At 43.2% G+C, this 23450-nt stretch overlaps 1 protein-coding gene across 1 annotated transcript in view; it reads left to right on the top strand.

Annotated features, from left to right (window-relative positions):
* LOC115101181 (astrotactin-2-like) overlaps nucleotides 1-23450 on the top strand; it is a 527175-nt gene that overhangs the window by 990 nt on the left and 502735 nt on the right. The gene's annotated exons all lie outside the window — the stretch shown is intronic.

Genomic DNA, 23450 nt, shown 5'->3' with positions numbered 1-23450 from the left:
TTATTCATAGCAAAGACTAGGACAAATGCAGTGTTGAAGGAGGTGTGATTAAGAAATGCATAATAATGTAAGATTGCTACAATGTCATCATTTTGTCATTGCAGTTTGTAAGAGTATGGGCGATGGCCCACATATGAGGTTGACTCTGCCTTGCATTGAATGAGTAGTGTTCCATTTCTGTCACTCTCTTTGGCTGCGTTTACACAGGCAGCCCAATTCAGATCCTTTTTTTCACTAATTAGTCTTTTGATTAATCAGATCAGCTCTGAAAAATATCTGCTGTGAATTGGTCTGATGTGATTGGTCAAAATACCAAATAGTGGAAAAATGATCAGCATTCGGCTGCCTGTGTAAACGTAGCCTTTTTAAGATAGCAGCCATAGTTGTCAATCTTCAGGTCACATACACATAGTGAATCCTATAAGCCAAACATTAACACCTCCCACCCAATGAAATAATATTCACTGAGTGTACAAAATATTAGGAACACCTTTCTAATACTGAGTTGCACCCCCTTTTGCCCTCAGAACGGCCTCAATTTTTGGGGGCTTGGACTCTACAATGTGTCGAAAGCATTCCACAGGGTTGCTGGCCCATGTTGACTCCAATCCTTCCCACAGTTGTGTCAATTTGGCTGGATGTCCTTTGGGTTGTTGACCGTTCCTGATACACATGGGAATCTGTTGAGCGTGAAAAACCCAGCAGGGTTGCAGTTCTTGACATACTCAAACCAGTGCACCTGGCACCTACTATAATACCCTGTTCAAAGGCACTTAAATATTTTGTCTTGCCCTTTCACCCTCTGAAGGACACACATTCTCAATTGTCTCAATGCTTAAAAATCCTTCTTTAACCTGTCTCCTTCCATTCATCTACACTGATTGAAGTGGATTTAACAAGCGACATCAATAAAGGGTCATAGCTTTCACCCGGATTCACCTGGTCCGTCTATGACTGTCGACTGTAGGCTGTGTTATTGCAATGTGAAAGCAAACAGCAAGGTTGTTTTATATTCACATTCAGAGGTAGTAGTAATTTATTGCATGTGTGTAGGGCAACAAACTGTGACAAACTGGTTGATATGTACAACAGTGCCCTGCCAGAGAATCTCAAGCTGCATCCTGGCTCATAGGGAGATAAAAGATCAGCGATATAGGTTGGGGCTAAACCAAGCCTAGACTTAAATGTGATTAATAAAACATTTAAACACACACAGATTGAAACACACACACATTTAAATGTTTAATTATTCACATTTACGTCTAGTCTTGGTTTAGTCCCACCCTATATCTCTGATCTTTTACCTCCCTCCCTACGAGCCAGGACACAGCATGAGATCCCGACAGGCCACTGTTGACCATTCCAAAGACTAGGTTAAAAACAAAAGGAGATCAGGCATTTTCCATTCGGGCCCCTAGAATTTGGAATCGTCTGCAAGAGGAGATCAGGTTTGCAGATTCAGTGCCTCTTTTTAAATCCCTACTGAAGACACACTTTCATAAAGATGATTTTAATGTATGATAATTAGCTATATTTTTTCCTGTCTTTGTTTCTGTGTTAGTACTTTTATTTTAGGATTTGAAGCACTTTGTTACTTGTATTGAAAAGCACTATACAAATAAAGTTATTATTATTATTATTATTATTCCCTGTTTAGGAATCATCTGGGAGCTCATTTACCTGAAACAGAACTGTTCTGGTTCACACAATCGCAAAGATTCATACCATTTTTTACTTGAACCGTGCACAAAAATTGGATAGTATAGTAACCCGGACGTGTTGTGGAACATCTCTCTCTCTCTCTCCCTCTCTCTCTCTCTCAACAACCATGTCAACATTAGTCACCATTAGTCACCATTTGCCCTCTCTCTGTCTCTTTCTGTTTCTCAGCAGCATTGAGACTGCAGACTAAACAGACTGCAGGGTCTGGAGCATAAGCTTGTAAATCGCTTTCTTTTCCCATTACGGACATGCATCGACTCGAGTTGGGACTCTGTGTCCTCCCATTCAGCCCACCAGCAAATTTGCTGCGCTCTCGCCATGACTGCTCTTTGTATAGGGGGAGGAGATGGATTTCGTCAGGTCTTTGATTTAAGTTAGTACAGAAGCTCGATCACTGGGCTGCCTTGCTGCCTGGCTGGGACAGCCAAAGGGGACTCCAAGGTTATTTTTAGGAAATGTATAGTAACTGTATCCAAACTGACAGTTGATATCCACTTTCACAATAGTATGTCCAGGTTTTCATGTTGAACTAAAGGGCCCTTCTCAGTATGACAGTGTGACAAGTCAACATGAAGATAGCCATACAGTACAGTGATATTTTGTGTCAACACTGTCTTTTTTCCCATGTGGTGGTATTCCTTACAGTTTGTACTTTCTAAAATAACAACAATTTGTTGACGCCACAGGATGATACCAAGCCTTAGGCCTTACTGCACACAGATGAACACAATACACAATATGAAACCCAGACAGTGACACAGATAGAGACATGGAGACACACACACACACACACACACACACACACACACAACATATTAGTGAGACTCCACTCGGCCCCCTCAGTTTCCTTCTCTGTATTTGAATTTATCAGTGGAATATGGCGGTAGCAGGCAGCCCTAGAGACTGGAGGGGGAGTGTTTAACTGACCGGTCTGTCAGATACTCACCCCCCTGGCCACAGGGCCCAGTCGTGATTTATTACCACAAGTGTCACTGAAAATGGATGAGCATAGAGGGCAGAGAGGAAAAAGGACAAAGTGGAATCCTTCCCTTTATTTTGTCTCCGAACATGATGTATTCGAGCATGATTTGAAAGCAGGTCGACTCACCAGACGTATTTCATATGCAGCGACCACTGCTCAGCTCTGTGTTGGCCTCTGCAAGATGGTGCATATTGTTATGCTTGAGTGTTTTTGGTTAGATCTGTGTGTGGGTGTGTTTGTGTATGCAGTTTTAAGTTTCCTACTCCGAATGAAAGGTTATGTTTAATTCACCTTATGTACTTCTTACTTGCAAATCCAGATGATGATTTCTACTCAATTTTAGAGATACTTGGATTCAAAGGAAATAAATGTGTTCAGTACTGTACTTGTCTGATTTCTTAAACACGTCATTACCAGCTAACCTTATAAAACATTGAGGCACCTAGTGGAAGAGCAAAAGCTCAAATCAAATTCTCCTTTATCTTCTCTGTCCATCGCCCATCCCAGACGACTGAGCAGTAGACAACTACACTGTTTCCTTTCCAGCACTCATCATGTTTCTGTATGCCATCTTATCACACTATTGGCTTGTCCTCACCAGGCCTTTCCACTTTCCCATCCTCATCTCTCTCTCTCTCTCTCGCTCTCTTTCTTTTCTCTCTCTCTTTCATTCTTTCTCTCTCTCTTTATCTCTCTCTCTCTCTCTCTCTCCAGGCCTTTCCACTTTCCCCCAGATCATCTCATCCTCATCTCTCTCTCTCTCGGATCTCCATCTTTTGTTCCATTTTGGGTTTTCTCTCTCTCTTTGAAGATAATTCTTTCTCTCTCTCTTTATCTCTCTCTCTCTCTCTCTCTCTCTCTCTCTCCAGACAGCGTTACAGCTGTTTGGCAGATAGGAGATTGAAAGCAACAGTGGAGGGTAAGAGGAGGGAAAAAATAAATAGCAAAAACAAGTTGGCCCCAGAGGAGAGGTATATACCCTATGGCCCAGAGTGCTGTACATCTCAATCACACATCAAGGTTTGAGCTGTGTACTGATGTGGGAGCAGTGAGGGGAGTTGAGAGGGTTGTTGGGGAAAGGGCACATCGTGGAGCTAAGATCGGATCTGCCATGAGTCCCTGGATTTGTTCCATTTTGGGTTTGTGATCAGAATGTTCTCCACCTGTAGCTTGGTGTTACTCATTGTCTTTGAAGATAAGAAAACATGTCAAATACAGTAGGCCATTTTGAGCCTGTAATCCGAACAAAGTGCTCGCTTAAGAACAAATTATTACACGACGGCCTTCTGCTAGGGGCAGAACAACAGATGTTTGTCAGCTCTCACAAATTATGATGCTCCAGATACTCAACTAGTCTAAAGAAGGACAGTTTTATTGCTTCTTTAATCAGAGCAACAGTTTTCAGCTGTGCTATCATAATTGCAAAAGGGTTTTCTATTGATCAATTAGCCTTTTAAAATGATAAACTTGGATTAGCTAACACAACGTGCCATTCGAACACAGGAGTGATGGTTGCTGATAATGGGCCTCTGTACGCCTATGTAGATATTCCATAAAAAAATCAGCCGTTGCCAGCTACAATAGACACGTTCAACATATACATTATCTAGACTGTATTTCTGATCAATTTGATTTTATTTTAATGGACAAAAAGTGTTATTTTCTTTCAAAAACAAGGACTTTCTAAGTGACCCCAAACGTTTTGAATGGTAGTTTACACTGAAAATGATACTGTTGATTCTTCTTGTTGTCTTTGTGATTCATGGCCGAGTGTCAAAACACCGGTTTTATAATTCATAATAAATATGCTGAAATAAGTCATGATAGACCATTACATAAAAGTTACGCCCTATACACATGTCGCACTTGTGTTCAGATAACTTGTAATTTTGATAAATTAGTACCTTATAAACTGCACATGCACCAGACTGGAATTGGTAAGCTTGTTCTACTGTAATCAGTAGCGCGTGCAAATTAATCACTCACATCGATATTGTATTGAAATCAATGTAACTGGGACAATAATTTACCTCTGTGAGAAAATAATTTTTTGTACAACGCCAACACGGGAATGGAAACGCTTTTTTGACTGGATATTTTCCCATGAATCACCACCTCACATTGGTTTCTAAATAGCGACAGGTGTTGGCTTTCATTTGAACGCTATCTTAACCCTCAAATCCATCAATTCATGTGAGGCCAGAGACGTTTATGGGAGGACCATCCGATTTTTCTCTTGCCACCGTGGTCTAAAAATGACAGCTGCGTTTAAAGTCCCACTACGGACTGCCGCGTATGATAAAAAACACTGGATGTGTTTTAAGCAATCAATGTTGTGAGATTGTGATGACAATTATCTTTAATAATAACATCACTAATCTGAGGTAAAAAAATGATGTGTATTTCATGTAACTCTTGTGGGGTGAAAACAGGAGTCTGTGTAGTGTAGTAACACTTTCTGTCCACCATAGGTAAATTAGCGTAATATAACATAATTAAATATGTCAAAGTAATTCAGTATTTGAATATATTATGATAGTAAATGTATCACACTCACACATTGTTACATCAGTGACATATATTTATTCCTACTTTAACCATGGAGAGAGTTTAACACCATTTTACCAGGTGCTCTAGACTAGCGCGTCCATTGGGTCTGTGCAGCAGGCTAAATGTGACAGCTTTTTTCCCCCCTTACAACCGGTCAAAACTGATGTCAATTTTGACATTTTTGCACATAAAATCTTTCCTGTTTTCTTTTTTGCAGTATTATTTTTTCTCCCCAGTTTCTAAATGTCTTTGCTCTGCGATAGATGACAGAGAAAACGTTACCGATGTCAACTAGATTGAACCATTCATTCCATTGATCTATTACATTATTCTGTTGAGCAAGGGTTTCTTTCGTTTTTTAGGGCAACATATAATGACAAAAGAGAAACTGCATGTATCTAATTAAGTTGACCAACAAATAGCCTACCAAAATGTCGGCCATTTTCTGCTGAAACATATCTAAATCACCATATAAAAATCCTGCCCCAAGCTGTCCAAAAATCGTTCTGCCGTCTTTGACTGTAGCCTTTCGCACATTTTCTATATTTGCTGGCTAGGGCTGGGTGCGGGCCTCAGATTTTCATTTCATCACATATAGTCAGGTGGTTGCGGCTGGGTTATTAGCAATTGCGGGCGGGTACGGGTGAAGAAACAGCTGACCCGCGCACCCCTAGTACCTATAATTAGTGTCAAGGCTCAAGCTTGTAGTTAATGTGACAATTTAGCCAGGCTGTGACGTTTGGATGCATGTTGAGTAGAGCTACAATCATCACGGGTTGCAGACCACAATTCCTTCTTGATGCCTTGGCTGAAGCCATCACTTAGCCGATGACATTAGCGATGGCTTCAGCCAAGTCATCATGAAGGAATAGTGGTCAGCTTGTGTTGGTAATGGAGTGTGTTACATGTGGTGTCACTGGCCAGTTGTGGTTGGCGTTCAAATCTGGAATCAGCTGGTTCTTTAGGCTATGTTGCAGTGTTTGTTGTTGGCACCATTGTACCATCTCATCACATGTTGGTAGCAGTCTTAGTTTTCTAATCTTGTATTGTACCTCAAACTGTTGTTCATTCCTTTCTCTGTCCATCTATCAAAAAAATTATCTGCATTGATCTGACATTTATCTTGAAATCAGCTATTTGTCAGATGTCTATAATAGCTTAATATAACTATAGCTTAACAGTAGGGAAAGCTTACATTTTCTCTATGTGTACAGAGACGCCAAGCAAACCATATCTGAATGTCATCTAAAACATTGTGCTCATCTCTGAGTTGTTTCAATTGCACTTGTCCAATGAGTACTGAGTGTGCTATGTCAATGTACAGATTGAGTTCCTTTGTTCCAGTGTCCCTGCTTTCAACTGTTTTACATTTGTGTTGCATTGCTCATGTGTTTGCTGCTGACAAGATGTCTATTTGCTGTTGGGTAATCTGACTGGAGAAAAACAAATGAGTCAATGTGCAAATGGGATAAAATTGCTAGCTATTTCTGCATTTAGATTAGCATAAAATTAGTTTGAAATACTGCTTTGTGTGACTGCGGCCAGAATTCAGTCGTAACATATTGAGATATGGTGTAGGAGTAGACTTTGTAGGAGTAGAGAATACTTTTTCCCCCTTTCATCACCAGTCAGAACTAAAACTTAGTTCCACATCCAATCATAGGGTTATATGTCTGTCAGAAAATATGTAACGGACACTCAATCACATTAGACATACAGTATAAACTCACACTAATGATAGGCTATAGACTGAGAAGTACTGTATAGGCTAGAACTAATGATAGGTTGCCTGTGTACTAATCAGGTACCATTGTGCCCATCTGTATTTCACAAAGAGAGGCTCTTCTCAGTCCTTGCTCTGAATGCTTCCAGAGGTTCAGTGACAGCCCCAGGGATGGAGCAGTATAGATCCTCTTCCTGTCTCCTCCTATCTTGTTTTTGTTTGGTGTCAATTGAAACCAGGAGTCCATGTTATTATCTTGACATCAACAGAGAAATAAAAGGCGAACCAATCTTTCTTCTCCTCCCTCGCTGGATGAGTCCAATACTGACAGTCAGTCCTTTGATAGATTTCTGTTGGGCTTTTGTTGCCGCTGTAATCGTCTCCCTCCAAGACCCGATCGGTTCCACGCTTCTGTTTTTATGGCCAACTTTCAGATTCACAGTAAGTAACTCATCTTTTTCACTTCTTACTCTGGATTATTTCAGAAACAGGCAGAGTGGTGCATCTACTCTATCGGAGTGTATTCTATGAACCAATTCCCCAAAGACGTATAAACGTTCTATATACATTTTATAGAGCTGTGCAGTCTGTGGTAAGTAAATGCATATTAACATGACACTGATTTATACAAGTCATTCAATTGAGTTACTCAGCTTCCTCTTTGGTCTGTTCTGATGGACCCTGTCACCCAATGTGGTGACTTCCTAATGGAAGCCCTCTTAAGACAAACACATTTTGGTCGTAGAAGCCAAGGGATAAGGACATGGTGTGGAGTAGATGGGGGAAGGCGATGTGCCGGGCTGAATTCTGTCACTCTGTAGAGTGTCCGTCCTCAAACAAGATGTTGAATAATTTAATAGTTTAAATGGTGCTTGTACTATGTTTTGGATTTCCTCTAAAGTACTATCACTGCTGCAATGACAATTTGATTTGGGATATGACAAAATACTGCTTTTGAGATAACAAAAGACAAACCTGAGTGGGAGACAGAGAGCAGAGTACGGAGAGGGGTTGGTGCTTTTGGGGGTGGGGTTTAGAACCTAAAAGGTAAAAGGATAAAAAATTATGAAAACGCAATTAACAGTAAAACCGAGGATTAACACGTCCTCATTTCATTACTTGGGAGGTTTATAAATGAATGGCAATATGTGGCTTCGGCGCAAAATCATCCAAGAATTTGATTGACCATGGCACAGATTGAAGCCTGCACTAGAAATGTACAGTACTATTAAACACACTGACTTGTCCTCCATCGATGCCATTTGATTAGGATTATTGCTTTCTTATTCCTATAATGCTTTGTATATTTATTTCACCCAAAAACAGTCCTTGGCAGGCAGATTGAATTGAGAGTTGTCTGCAGCTTGGAAAAATGTGATACGCATGACTGTGTCAGGTGATTGAGTTTTAACGAAGTCAACTTCATTTCTGTCTGCTCTCCTCACCTCCTTTGCCCTAGACCTGATGCTCTGGCATGTTGATAAAGCCAAACTGGAATGCTGGGGGTAAAATGCCCCCTAGTCTCCTAGTAGCCCTTCTATACCTGAAATATATAAGGCCTGTCGGACATGATAAACTGGCAATAAAAGACCAGAGCTGGAGACAGAGAAAGAGACAGCCCCTGCTATAACACATCCATCCGGCTTTGGCAGGGGAAGCGGACACCTCTGCCAGTCTGCAGCCGTCCCTCCGTCCCCCTGCTGATGCCCGGCCTGCAGTGTTTCCTGTGCCCCTCTGCCTGGGAGTCGAATGTCCTCACAGACTGCTGTGTCAGTGGCACCTCGCCACATGCCGTCATCACAAGCTGCTTCTTCTAAACAGCAGAGCGTGCCACTCTTTCTTTTATATGGTCAGTTTTTCAAATGTTAATGGCAACGTTCCTCTGTAATCACAGTGCCTTCAGAAAATATTCATACAACTTGACTTATTCCGCATTTTGATGTGTTGCAGCTTGAATTCAAAATGGATTTAATAGATTTTTTTTCTGTCACCCATCTAAACACAATACCCCATATTGACAAAGTGAAAACTTATTTGATTTTTTTTGCGAGTGTATTGAAAATGAAATACACAAGTATTCATACAGCTGAGTCAATAGTTTGTAGATGCACCTTTGGCGGCAATTACAGCTGTGAGTCTTTCTGGGTAAGTCTCTAAGAGCTTTGCACACCTGGATTTTACAATATTTTCACGTTATTATTTTTTTAATTGTTCAAGCTGTGTGAAGTTGATTACTGATCATTGCTAGACAACCATTTTCAAGTCTTGCCATACATTTTCAAGCTGATTTAAGTCAAAACTGTAGCTAGGCCACTCAAGAACATTCAATGTAATCTTGGTAAGCAACTCTTGGCAAGCGGCCGCAGTCATACCCCTTTGAAGAGGGGTATGACTACGGCCGCTTTCCAATCTTTAGGGATCTGGGACGATACGAAAGAGAGGTTGAACAGGTTTGTAATAGGGTTGCGACAATGGCGGCGGATCATTTTAGGAAGAGAGCATCCAGATTGTCTTGCCCAGCTGATTTGTAGAGATCCAGATTTTGCAGCTCTTTCAGGAAGTCAGCTGTCTGGATTTGAGTGTTGGAGAAGCGGGGGGGGGGGGGGGGGGGCTTGGGCCAGTTGCTGCAGGGGGTGCAGAGCTGTTGGCCGAGGTTGGGGTAGCCAGGTGGAAAGCGTGGCCAGCCGTAGGGAAATGCTTATTGAAATTCTCGATTATTGTAGATTTATCGGTGGTGACAATGTTTCAGTGCCTCAGCCTCAGTGCAGTGGGCAGCTGAGAGGAGGTGCTCTTATTCTCAATGGACTTTACAGTGTCCCAGAACGTTTTGGAATTAGTGCTGAAGGGTGCGAATTTCTGTTTTATATTGGTTCCCGACTTCCTTGAAAAGTTGCATATCGCAGGGACTAATCGAAGCGAGTGCAGTGCGCCAAAAGACGTTTTTGTGCTGGTCAAGGGCAGTCAAGTCTGGAGTGAACCCAGGGTTATATATGTTCTTACTTCTACATTTTTTGAAAAGGACATGCTTATTTAAGATGGTGAGGAAGGCACTTTTGAAGAACAACCAGGCATCCTCTACTGACGGGATGAGGTCAATATCCCTCCAGGATACCCGGGCCAGGTCGATTAGAAAGGCCTGCTCGCTGAAGTGTTTTAGGGAGCTTTTGACAGTGATGAGCGGTGGTCGACCCATAACGGATGCTGGAAATGAAGCAGTGATCGCTGAGATCCTGGTTGAAAACAGCAGATGTGTATTTAGAGGGCAAGTTGGTCAGGACAATATCATTGATGGTGCCCATGTTTACAGATTTGGGGTTGTACCTGGTGGGGGATACTGTCACGGATCCCTCTGGAAATTTCATCATGCACACCTGTCCCCTATTCCCACTGATTAGTACTTGTATAAGTGTGCCCTTTGGTTTCTTTTGTCTGTCAATTATTGTTATCATGTCCGTTGGTGCATGTGAGTACCTGTGCTGTGTGTTTTGGCTTTCGTGCCATTGTGAATTGCGCAGATGATTATGGGTCTCGTCCCATGTGTTAATCATTGTGCGAGTGTGTTATTTATTCAAGGTATTCCTCGCTCTTTTATTTGGGTTTCAACCCTGTGTTTTTGTAAAGTGTTTGTTTGGTCTTCGTCACTGTGCCTTTACACGGCACGCCGTAATTTGGGCTTAATAAAAAAAAATATTACACATTCCTGTGTCTGTCTCCCGAATCTCTTCATACCAACATGACAGAATAATCAACCATTAAGGGAGACAGCGGGAATGGCCCGTTAGACGACGCTGCGACTGGTCCGTCTGGCGGTGCCGCAACTTTGGTAACTGCAACTGGCCCGTCCGACGCTGCCACAACCGGTCTGTCCGACGCCGCCGCAACTTCGGCAGCCAGCGGCAACTTCGGCACCCAGAGGCAACTTCGGCAGCCAGCGGCGACTGCCCGTCCGATGACGACGCAACTTCGGCAGCGGCATCGGGTTCTGATCGACCCGCACTGCGTTCCTGTGATCGTCCTCGAGGCCGATGTCGTTGCGTGCAGTACGTCAGGGGGGGGGGGGGGTTACTGTCACGGATCCCTCTGGAACTCTCATTATGCACACCTGTCCCCTATTCCCACTGAATGGTACTTGTATAAGTGTGCCCCTTTGGTTTCCATTGGGCTGTCGAATATTGTTACATTGTCCATTGGTGCGTGTAAGTGCTGTGTGTTTTGGCTTTCGTGCCATTGTGGATTGCGCAGATGATTACGGGTCTCGTCTGGTGTGTTAATTATTGTGCGCGTGTGTTATTTATTCGAGGTACTCCTCGCTCTTTTGTGTTGGGTTTCTACCCTATGTTTTGTTACGTGTTTGTTTGGTCTTCGTTCCCGTGCCTTTACACCGCATGCCGTAATTTGGGCTTAATAAAAAAAACTGTTACGCATTCCTGCGCCTGTCTCCCGAATAATTTATGCCAGCGTGACAATAACAAATGGGTTGAATACTTCTTGACTCAAGACATTTTAGCTTTACATTTTCTACAAACAAAATTCCAGTGACACAATCTCAATTTATTAAATGTTTAATTTATGCTGTAATACAACAACATTTGGAAAAAGAAAAGGGGTATGAATACTTTCTGAAGGCATTGTATATACTTACTATTTTGTTTCCTATAGTATTTTTTTGAAGTATGCTACTCTCCTCTAAGGACATTCATTTTCAGCCTATGAAAAAAACCTGGTATTTTATTCTGTTTGAGTCTTTTTTGGTTGTTAGAGTAGCTTTCATTTCTCTGAAAAGCCAATGGCACCAGGGAAAAAAGGCCAATCCAACTTTACAGGATTAGGAGTAAATGAGAAATGAAAGTGGAATAGCGCTTTGCCAAAAGCAATAATCTTACATAACACCATTTCAGATGATTACTTTTACAATTACATATAGATTCACAGATTTTTCTTTGTCCCGTTTGCAATTACATATAGCCTGCTATTCGGCTTCAATACTGAACATATTCTGTAATTTTTTTAAAATAAAGCCCATTAGATAAGCATAAGATCCAATATGTTTCCAGCATCCAGTATTTTCCTAGTTTATTGTTGTCATAGACGATAATAATCCTAATCCTTTGGAAGTTAGATTTAGTCCAGACAACAAAGTAACCACGAATAAACACATACATTTCGGATAGAGCATACACTGTATTAGTACACCATCAGCTTCACCACACCATAAGTATGGACAGTTAGCTAGAAAATGTCTCATGTTGAATAAAGTATGGGCTTTCCACCAGAATCAAAGGCACAGTGGAATCAATGGTCTCTCAGTGGCTGACTCACTCAGTTAGATCATCACCTCCATCTCTGGCATCAAAGTTACCAAACGGCCAGCAAACTTCTTCCACCGGGCTGCCAGGCCCCGGTCGCTACAGCACGGCCAGGATGAAAGACTGTGCATCATTCTGTTTTTAGGCTCCAGTTGCTTTTTCGCTTTTCTGATGTGCACTCCGTTTGAAGGTGACCTCTATCTGTAGCCTAGCTCTATTTTAGCTTCACGTCCTCCTCCTTTAATTTTATACTGCCTCGATGTGTGCTGTATACCAGAGTAAAAGTATGATTCAGAGGGACAAAGTGTATTTTTTTTAAACAAAATTTCCCCTTGACTCTTCATTTTTGCATGTAACGCAATTGCAAAATTAAATGGTTACACTTTATACATGTTTTATCTAACAGAGCTTAATTAATTAAACTTGGTAAGAATATACATTGGCTTTTAGACAAGCACTGAGTCAAGAATCTCAAATGTGATTCATAATTTAATTTGTTCAGTGTCTTGGCTTAGATACATTTTGGTTTATTTATGAAAAATTACGATCGAAAAATGTGTTCTGAAAAATGGAAAAAGGAGGCATTGTCTAAATAAGCCCTTGACAAAAAGATGTTTAAGAACCTTAAAATTTGATTCCCTACAGAATTCCCATCACACCTTGGAGCGCAGCCACCACAACACATTCTCCCTATGATCACGGATCCCACCGACACACCTAAACCTTTTATCTATGCTTGTGTATTTCACAAAGACTTCCATTCTCCATTTTCTCATGCATCATTCTCTACCTACCTCCAGATCTTTGTACCCTGGCCTGCCTCATAACTTTCTATTTCAATTACCCAAAAACAACTAAGATGTTGTTTGTATTATTGTCACATACACCAGAAAGATGCAATGAAATGTTTTTTTTTTTACAGGGTCAGCCATCGTAGTACGGCACTCCTGGAGCAAATTAGGGTTAAGTTCCTTGCTCAAGGGCACATCGACAGATTTATCACCTTGTCAGCTCTAACCACCAGGCAACCTGCCGCCCTAAGATTCAAACATTGAACTACCTAAAACCTCACTAATTTGAAATGAAACAGAGAACAAAAGGATAGCTAAGAGGCATGAAATTAGATTCACATCAGCATTCCTTTCACACCTTGGAGCAAAGACAGCGCCATGCGGTGAGGTACCGAGGTGTTTAAGAAAGTTCACAACCTTCGAAGCGTTTCAACAGCGCTATTTTACAGACTCCCCATTTCTATTTCCCCACTCACAATATGTTTCTGTCAGATTCCATCTTTACTGTAATTCAACACAGCCAACACTACTGTAAAGAGTCCCAGCAAACATGCAGTTCTGATAAGCCTTGAGGGAAATTGGCAGTTCGACCCCAAACACGAGTTATACGTTATCTCTGATTCAGTCTCATTAGTATGCTATAAACTCACTCAATCTCACTGTCTGTCTGTCTGTCTGTCTGTCTGTCTGTCTGTCTGTCTGTCTGTCTGTCTGTCTGTCTGTCTTTCTCTCTCGCTCTCTTTCTTTCTCCCATTCTGAAGCTCAGTGCACACACACACACACACACACACACACACACGCACGACACTCTCCCGTTTGGCAGGTATTGTGTCTGCCTCTGGATAAGCTGGGATCCTGCACTAATTATCCCGTAGAAGAAGTGTTTTAGTGCAAAGCCATGTAATACCCAAGTCCTTTAGGTCACACGTGATTAGAGTGGGCTAAGAGCCGTGTCAAGGTGAGTGACGGTATCATGCATAGCATGGATTTACAGCTCTCTGTCTGTGTGTGTGTGTGTATGCGTGCGTGCGTGTGTGTGTGTGTTGCTGAGGTTAAGAATATAGATCGGTGATAGAAACGGCTGTGTTTCTTTTTAGGTTCATGCATATTTATCACGCTTATCCTTCATCAAGCACTCTATTGTGTCGAGGGGTGTCATGTTTGTGAGTAATATGTATACAGGGCATGGTGGAAGCTGTACACAAACACACAAAACAATAGGCAACCATATGTAGGACATGAGTTTAGAGTAAATTATGATTTTGTGTAATATCTAAAACATACTGCGTTGATGCAAGCGCATGCATGCAGACATGCAGACAATCATACGTCGTCATATTCTCTCATATTTCTCATCTCTCACACACCTGGGAGGCAAAAACAACATTGTTTTTCTCCATCTGGCTTGTCGTTTTGCCCAATGATTTATATATACACTATATATACACTAGATGACTAGAAGCCACCATGCCACCATTTTGGCACTCTCCGACCATTGTGGCACTCTCCGACCATGCCTACATTTGTTTATGCCACATTTATTCTGTTACATAAATGTTAATGCATACTTCTAAATTATATTTTGTGAGCTAAACATACAATTTAAAAAAAAACATTTTCCTTAAAGTATACTTTTTTAGAAAATACTAATGGTACTGTCCCCACCACAACAACAAAAATACTTAAATACATGTAATTTTGTCCATGAAACATTTGAATGAAATACTGTCAAATTCCATTCATTTCTATGGAGGACTGCTTTTCTGATAAGTGCCGATATGGCCGACCGGTGGCTTCAAAGCATCTCCATGGCCAAAACATAGTATCAGCAATACAGGGTTTATACTTTATACATCATTGGTTTTACCCAATAAAGATAATGGAGAAATAAATATTATCTGCAGTATTCAGTGTGCTTTGCAAGGGCAGAAAAATACATTCCAACAGGAACAGTAAGCCAACTGGGCTCAATTAAACAGTTATTTCCTGCTTCTCTCGCCCCGAATTGCCCAGTTTGTAAAGTGTTTTGGCCCAGTTGCGGCGTTGTTGTGACCACTGGCTATTTTGGCTCTGTCGTCCTAACAGGTGTCTTTGTGTACTAAAATCCCCATGGCGAGAACATCTGTGACTTTGATAGTGAGGAGAACAGTGTTCTTCTCCCAGTCCTACTGCTAGAGGGTCTTTAATTGCAGTCCTACTGCTAGAGGGTCTTTAGCTGCAGTCCTACTGCTAGAGGGTCTTTAGCTGCAGTCCTCCTGCTAGAGGGTCTTTAGCTGCAGTCCTACTGCTAGAGGGTCTTTAGCTGCAGTCCTACTGCTAGAGGGTCTTTAGCTGCAGTCCTACTGCTAGAGGGTCTTTAGCTGCAGTCCTCCTGCTAGAGGGTCTTTAGCTGCAGTCCTACTGCTAGAGGGTCTTTAGCTGCAGTCCTCCTGCTAGAGGGTCTTTAGCTGCAGTCCTCCTGCTAGAGGGTCTTTAGCTGCAGTCCTCCTGCTAGAGGGTCTTTAGCTGCAGTCCTACTGCTAGAGGGTCTTTAGCTGCAGTCCTACTGCTAGAGGGTCTTTAGCTGCAGTCCTCCTGCTAGAGGGTCTTTAGCTGCAGTCCTCCTGCTAGAGGGTCTTTAGCTGCAGTCCTCCTGCTAGAGGGTCTTTAGCTGCAGTCCTACTGCTAGAGAGTCTTTAGCTGCAGTCCTACTGCTAGAGGGTCTTTAGCTGCAGTCCTCCTGCTAGAGGGTCTTTAGCTGCAGTCCTACTGCTAGAGGGTCTTTAGCTGCAGTCCTACTGCTAGAGGGTCTTTAGCTGCAGTCCTCCTGCTAGAGGGTCTTTAACTGCAGTCCTACTGCTAGAGGGTCTTTAGCTGCAGTCCTACTGCTAGAGGGTCTTTAGCTGCAGTCCTCCTGCTAGAGGGTCTTTAGCTGCAGTCCTACTGCTAGAGGGTCTTTAGCTGCAGTCCTACTGCTAGAGGGTCTTTAGCTGCAGTCCTACTGCTAGAGGGTCTTTAACTGCAGTCCTCCTGCTAGAGGGTCTTTAGCTGCAGTCCTACTGCTAGAGGGTCTTTAGCTGCAGTCCTACTGCTAGAGGGTCTTTAACTGCAGTCCTACTGCTAGAGGGTCTTTAGCTGCAGTCCTACTGCTAGAGGGCCTTTAGCTGCAGTCCTACTGCTAGAGGGTCTTTAACTGCAGTCCTACTGCTAGAGGGTCTTTAGCTGCAGTCCTCCTGATAGAGGGTCTTTAGCTGCAGTCCTACTGCTAGAGGGTATTTAACTGCAGTCCTCCTGCTAGAGGGTATTTAGCTGCAGTCCTCCTGATAGAGGGTCTTTAGCTGCAGTCCTACTGCTAGAGGGTCTTTAGCTGCAGTCCTATTGCTAGAGGGTCTTTAGCTGCAGTCCTACTGCTAGAGGGTCTTTAGCTGCAGTCCTCCTGCTAGAGGGTATTTAACTGCAGTCCTCCTGCTAGAGGGTCTTTAACTGCAGTCCTCCTGCTAGAGGGTCTTTAGCTGCAGTCCTACTGCTAGAGGGTCTTTAGCTGCAGTCCTACTGCTAGAGGGTCTTTAGCTGCAGTCCTACTGCTAGAGGGTCTTTAGCTGCAGTCCTATTGCTAGAGGGTCTTTAACTGCAGTCCTACTGCTAGAGGGTCTTTAGCTGCAGTCCTACTGCTAGAGGGTCTTTAGCTGCAGTCCTATTGCTAGAGGGTCTTTAACTGCAGTCCTACTGCTAGAGGGTCTTTAGCTGCAGTCCTACTGCTAGAGGGTCTTTAATTGCAGTCCTACTGCTAGAGGGTCTTTAGCTGCAGTCCTACTGCTAGAGGGTCTTTAGCTGCAGTCCTACTGCTAGAGGGTCTTTAATTGCAGTCCTACTGCTAGAGGGTCTTTAGCTGCCTTCCTACTGCTAGAGGGTCTTTACATTTACATTTACATTTAAGTCATTTAGCAGACGCTCTTATCCAGAGCGACTTACAAATTGGTGCGTTCACCTTAAGACATCCAGTGGAACAGCCACTTTACAATAGTGCATCTAAATCTTTCAAGGGGGGTGAGAAGGATTACTTTATCCTATCCTAGGTATTCCTGAAAGAGGTGGGGTTTCAGGTGTCTCCGGAAGGTGGTGATTGACTCCGCTGTCCTGGCGTCGTGAGGGAGTTTGTTCCACCATTGGGGGGCCAGAGCAGCGAACAGTTTTGACTGGGCTGCGCGGGAACTGTACTTCCTCAGTGGTAGGGAGGCGAGCAGGCCAGAGGTGGATGAACGCAGTGCCCTTGTTTGGGTGTAGGGCCTGATCAGAGCCTGGAGGTACTGAGGTGCCGTTCCCCTCACAGCTCCGTAGGCAAGCACCATGGTCTTGTAGCGGATGCGAGCTTCAACTGGAAGCCAGTGGAGAGAGCGGAGGAGCGGGGTGACGGAGAGAACTTGGGAAGGTTGAACACCAGACGGGCTGCGGCGTTCTGGATGAGTTGTAGGGGTTTAATGGCACAGGCAGGGAGCCCAGCCAACAGCGAGTTGCAGTAATCCAGACGGGAGATGACAAGTGCCTGGATTAGGACCTGCGCTGCTTCCTGTGTGAGGCAGGGTCGTACTCTGCGGATGTTGTAGAGCATGAACCTACAAGAACGGGCCACCGCCTTGATGTTAGTTGAGAACGACAGGGTGTTGTCCAGGATCACGCCAAGGTTCTTAGCGCTCTGGGAGGAGGACACAATGGAGTTGTCAACCGTGATGGCGAGATCATGGAACGGGCAGTCCTTCCCGGGAGGAAGAGCAGCTCCGTCTTGCCGAGGTTCAGCTTGAGGTGGTGATCCGTCATCCACACTGATATGTCTGCCAGACATGCAGAGATGCGATTCGCCACCTGGTCATCAGAAGGGGGAAAGGAGAAGATGAATTGTGTGTCGTCTGCATAGCAATGATAGGAGAGACCATGTGAGGTTATGACAGAGCCAAGTGACTTGGTGTATAGCGAGAATAGGAGAGGGCCTAGAACAGAGCCCTGGGGGACGCCAGTGGTGAGAGCGCGTGGTGAGGAGACAGATTCTCGCCACGCCACCTGGTAGGAGCGACCTGTCAGGTAGGACGCAATCCAAGCGTGGGCCGCGCCGGAGATGCCCAACTCGGAGAGGGTGGAGAGGAGGATCTGATGGTTCACAGTATCGAAGGCAGCCGATAGGTCTAGAAGGATGAGAGCAGAGGAGAGAGAGTTAGCTTTAGCAGTGCGGAGGGCCTCTGTGATACAGAGAAGAGCAGTCTCAGTTGAATGACTAGTCTTGAAACCTGACTGATTTGGATCAAGAAGGTCATTCTGAGAGAGATAGCGGGAGAGCTGGCCAAGGACGGCACGTTCAAGAGTTTTGGAGAGAAAAGAAAGAAGGGATACTGGTCTGTAGTTGTTGACATCGGAGGGATCGAGTGTAGGTTTTTTCAGAAGGGGTGCAACTCTCGCTCTCTTGAAGACAGAAGGGACGTAGCCAGCGGTCAGGGATGAGTTGATGAGCGAGGTGAGGTAAGGGAGAATGTCTCCGGAAATGGTCTGGAGAAGAGAGGAGGGAATAGGGTCAAGCGGGCAGGTTGTTGGGCGGCCGGCCGTCACAAGACGCGAGATTTCATCTGGAGAGAGAGGGAGAAAGAGGTCAGAGCACAGGGTAGGGCAGTGTGAGCAGAACCAGCGGTGTCGTTTGACTTAGCAAACGAGGATCGGATGTCGTCGACCTTCTTTTCAAAATGGTTGACGAAGTCATCTGCAGAGAGGGAGGAGGGGGAGGGGGAGGAGGATTCAGGAGGGAGGAGAAGGTGGCAAAGAGCTTCCTAGGGTTAGAGGCAGATGCTTGGACTTTAGAGTGGTAGAAAGTGGCTTTAGCAGCAGAGACAGAAGAGGAAAATGTAGAGAGGAGGGAGTGAAAGGATGCCAGGTCCGCAGGGAGGCGAGTTTTCCTCCATTTCCGCTCGGCTGCCCGGAGCCCTGTTCTGTGAGCTCGCAATGAGTCGTCGAGCCACGGAGCAGGAGGGGAGGACCGAGCCGGCCTGGAGGATAGGGGACATAGAGAATCAAGGGATGCAGAAAGAGAGGAGAGGAGGGTTGAGGAGGCAGAATCAGGAGATAGGTTGGAGAAGGTTTGAGCAGAGGGAAGAGATGATAGGATGGAAGAGGAGAGAGTAGCGGGGGAGAGAGAGCGAAGATTGGGACGGCGCGATACCATCCGAGTAGGGGCAGTGTGGGAAGTGTTGGATGAGAGCAAGAGGGAAAAGGATACAAGGTAGTGGTCGGAGACTTGGAGGGGAGTTGCAGTGAGGTTAGTGGAAGAACAGCATCTAGTAAAGATGAGGTCGAGCGTATTGCCTGCCTTGTGAGTAGAGGGGGAAGGTGAGAGGGTGAGGTCAAAAGAGGAGAGGAGTGGAAAGAAGGAGGCAGAGAGGAATGAGTCAAAGGTAGACGTGGGGAGGTTTAACTGCAGTCCTACTGCTAGAGGGTCTTTAGCTGCATATTTGTTTGCGAAGACAGGCAAATAAATATTTGATGTCAAGATGGAGATGAATCATCATGTAATGTAAGTGATAATGAATTGATGTGAGTTAGTCAAACATTAGGTTCACAGAACAACATGGCATCCAAGGCAACTTGGCAGGTTCTCATTCAAAAACAAAAAGACCCCACCTCCCACGCATATCAAATCCTACCTGTGGCGAGACGAACTGAGGCTGAAGCAGAACCATGTGGTAATCGCGTCATAGGCATGCAATCACACGGTGACCCAGAGCTATGAACCAGAGCAGGAACTGTTATGATCAGAAAGTAGCAGAATTCACCACCCTTCAATTACTATTCAGTTGAAAAGAAGGAGTGAAGACCGGAGGAATATTAGACTTGCTGCTCTAATTCCAAGCTACTAGGTAACAAAATGCTAGTGGCATCAGCACACAGCAGAGAGTAATTTGGTCTGATTGTTGTTAACCATGAGGGCTAGCTAGCAGTACATTTTGTTTTATTTTTTGCATCTTGGCTTAATGAGGGAGTGGTAGAAATGTGGAGGCTGTTAACAGGTTGCAATGACTGGCAGACATGTTCATGTGGATTGTCCTCCCTGACCATAATTACTTTTGTATTCTAATTTTTCTGACAGCCTTGACGTTAAACTGACATTATTATACTGACCCAAACAATGGCAATACCGTGATAATGGCTACGCACTCATATGCAGGAATGCAAATATTTGATGTAAATACTTAGTTAATGACATTCACTACAGCATGTCTTATTAATGGAAATTATTTTGAAAGATAGGTATTGTCAATAATACTGACATTGAGGAAAATATGTTATCTCTAGCCCATTCCTAGTGTAGCATGCTGTGAATATACTACACTGTTGCCCATATAAGCTTCTGTTAACATTGAACGTGCAGCAGGGTCACAGTCAGCATATTTCCCCAGGATGAATAACCTATTTGCTAATGAGCTCCTTTCATACATAACGTGATTGTAAGCCGATCCAGAGCTTCCTCAATGTCCTTTTAGCCCACATCATTTTTTCTCCCATTCATCATTTCCTGTAACATTCTTTATGTGCTTTGAATTAAAATGGCTGAATGTACTGTAGTAAGCGTGATATGTTGAATTAGGTACAGTAAGACTGATAACGCTGGACTGGACTTCAAGGACACAGAAATTCCATGGAAAATAACAGCTGAAAGAGATGTCAGATATAGAATAAAATATGTTTCTTTCAGACTTTGATAAAAACCAATTATAAAATAATTTACTTTTACCTCACATATCCTTGTATCCTTTTATTGAGCCATTAGCCAGCAGTAATATACACACACATGAGAAGAACCCAAGACAAACAGAAACAAGCTCTATAGTTATTTTCACAGGTGGTTGTACGACATGTACAGTGTCTCCTGCACATTAGCACCCAGCAAACGTGTGAGCACTCTTCCGTAGCATGAGCACAATCAGTGCTGTTAACTGTGTAATGATCATGGGTTAATACACAGAATGAATGAGACAATTCGTAATGGCAGTCTCGAGTGATCATCACTTAGTTAGGCTGTTAAGCAGATGACAGAGTCAGAAACAAAAAGATGGAGAGAAAAGAGATAAGCAAAAGAGGAAGCCTAACTACCTTATGACTGACTGGCGCTGGCACGGTTTGTGCTGGCGTTGCACTGCGGACAGGGTTTTGTGTAAACTGTGAAAGCAGTTAAAGAAGAACTGTTAAACCTGTAGAGAAGAGCATAGTCTTTGATAGAGCACAGAAGGTTGGCAGTGTTCAGTTGCTAGGCTAATCATGCTGAGAAACACAATGCCGAGGCAGACCTGAACACAAGCTGATCCAGCACATTTCACTTCCTGTCCTTCTCTTTTCTATTTTCCACTTTTTTAAATTTTATCTGGGAGCCATGTCAATGCGTACCCTCCCGCCTAACATATAGGAATTACTAATGAAGGTGGAAGTTACACCTGTCTCCACAGATCTGCATTCTTGTTTCATAAAAGGATATTTATTCAACCTTCGTAGCAAGGCTATTAAGTCTTTGCTTCTTTACCAAAAAGATGTAACCCTATGTATGCTAACTGTGTAAGGAAAGTATTCCCTTTTGCTGACCTATAAAGTAGGTCTTGTGAAGAACACAATCAGTCTTATTCCGACAACTTTTGCATTGATTCCGATGAGAGAACACCTTTTGGCTTATCCAGCACACAGACAATAGCCTGCATCGTTCTGCTCTGTGTCCTTTCCTGTTTCCTCAGTGCTGTACTGGAACTGTGGGATCTGTGTCCCCTAATTGTCACTCTCCCTTAAGCTTCCACTCTCTTCCAATTGGTTTCAATACATATTTTACACCTGAGCTGTGAGATCTTGTGCTCTCGACCAATATACTGTAGAGCCCTCAACTCTGGACCTCGAAGCCAGTTCCTCTACGTTTTTTCATTGTTCTACTCTAATCAGGGACTGATTTAGACCTGGGACATCAGGTGGGTTAAATTACCGTAATGATCAGGTAGAACAGAAAACCAGCAGGCTCCGGACCTTGTAGGGTAAGAGTAGAAAACCCCTGCTGTAGAGTAACAGAGACACAGGGGTACTGCAACATGGGCTGTAATGAAGGAGACTAGCATGCTGTGTAGATGCTGTATTATTCAGCCTATCTGCATCTAGATCATTTGTCATAGACCTCTGCAGGATTGTTAGTGTACAGTACTAATGTCATGTTTCTCATTATTATGTTTTATCAGGGACTGGCACACTATGGCCTTAGGCACTGATATATAAGCACCTGATACAGTGACTTCAGAAAGTATTCATACCCCTTGGCTTATTCCACGTTTTGTTGTGTTACAGCCTGATTTCAAAATGGATAAAATATATATTTTTCTCTCACCCATCTACTACACACAATACCCCATAATGACAAAGTGAAATCATGTTTTTTGAGATTTTTGCACATTTATTGAAAATGAATTACACAAATATCTAATTTTACATGAGTAATCACACCCCTAAGGAACCTTTGGTGGTGATTAAAGCTTTGTGTCGTCTTGGGTATGTCTGTATCAGCTTTGCACATCTATATTTGGGACTTTTCTCCCATTGTTCCTTGCAGATTTTCTCAAGCTCTGTTAAGTAAGATGGGGAGCTGCGGTGAGCAGCAATCTTCAAGTCTTTCGACTAGAGGTCTGACCGATTATGATTTTTCAACACCCATACCGATTATTGGGGGGCCAAAAAGGCGATACCGATTGATCGGCCGATTCTTTTTAATATATTTGTAATAAATGACAATTACAACAATACTGAATGAACAATGACCACTTTTATGTTAATTTAATATAATACATGAATAAAAGTAATTTGGTCTCAAATAAATAATGAAACATGTTCAAATTGGTTTAAATAATGCAAAAACACAGTGTTGGAGAAGAAAGTACAAGTGCAATATGTGCCATGCAAAAATAGCTAACGTTTAAGTTCCTTGCTCAGAACATGAGAACATATGAAAGCTGGTGGTTCCTTTTAACATGAGTCTTCAATATTCCCAGTTAAGAAGTTTTAGGTTGTAGTTATTATAGGAATTATAGGACTATTTCTCTCTATACATTTGTATTTCATATACCTTTGACTATTGGATGTTCTTATAGGCACTTTAGTTTTGCCAGGCTAATCTTGGGAGTTGATAGGCTTGAAGCCATAAATAGCGCTGTGCATCCCACCATTGCTAAGAGCTGCTGTTTGAATGAATGCTTACGAGTCTGCTGCTGCCTACCACCGCTCAGACTGCTCTATCAAATATCAAATCATAGACTTAATTATAATAAACACACAGAAAAATGAGCCTTTGGTCATTAATATGGTCAAATCCGGAAACTATCAATCCGAAAACAAAACGTTTA

The sequence above is a fragment of the Oncorhynchus nerka genome, linkage group LG19 (genome assembly GCF_034236695.1).
Source record: "Oncorhynchus nerka isolate Pitt River linkage group LG19, Oner_Uvic_2.0, whole genome shotgun sequence".
NCBI lineage: Eukaryota > Metazoa > Chordata > Actinopteri > Salmoniformes > Salmonidae > Oncorhynchus > Oncorhynchus nerka.
Note: the sequence above shows the minus strand (reverse complement) of the source record. Positions and strands in the feature narration are given on the sequence as shown.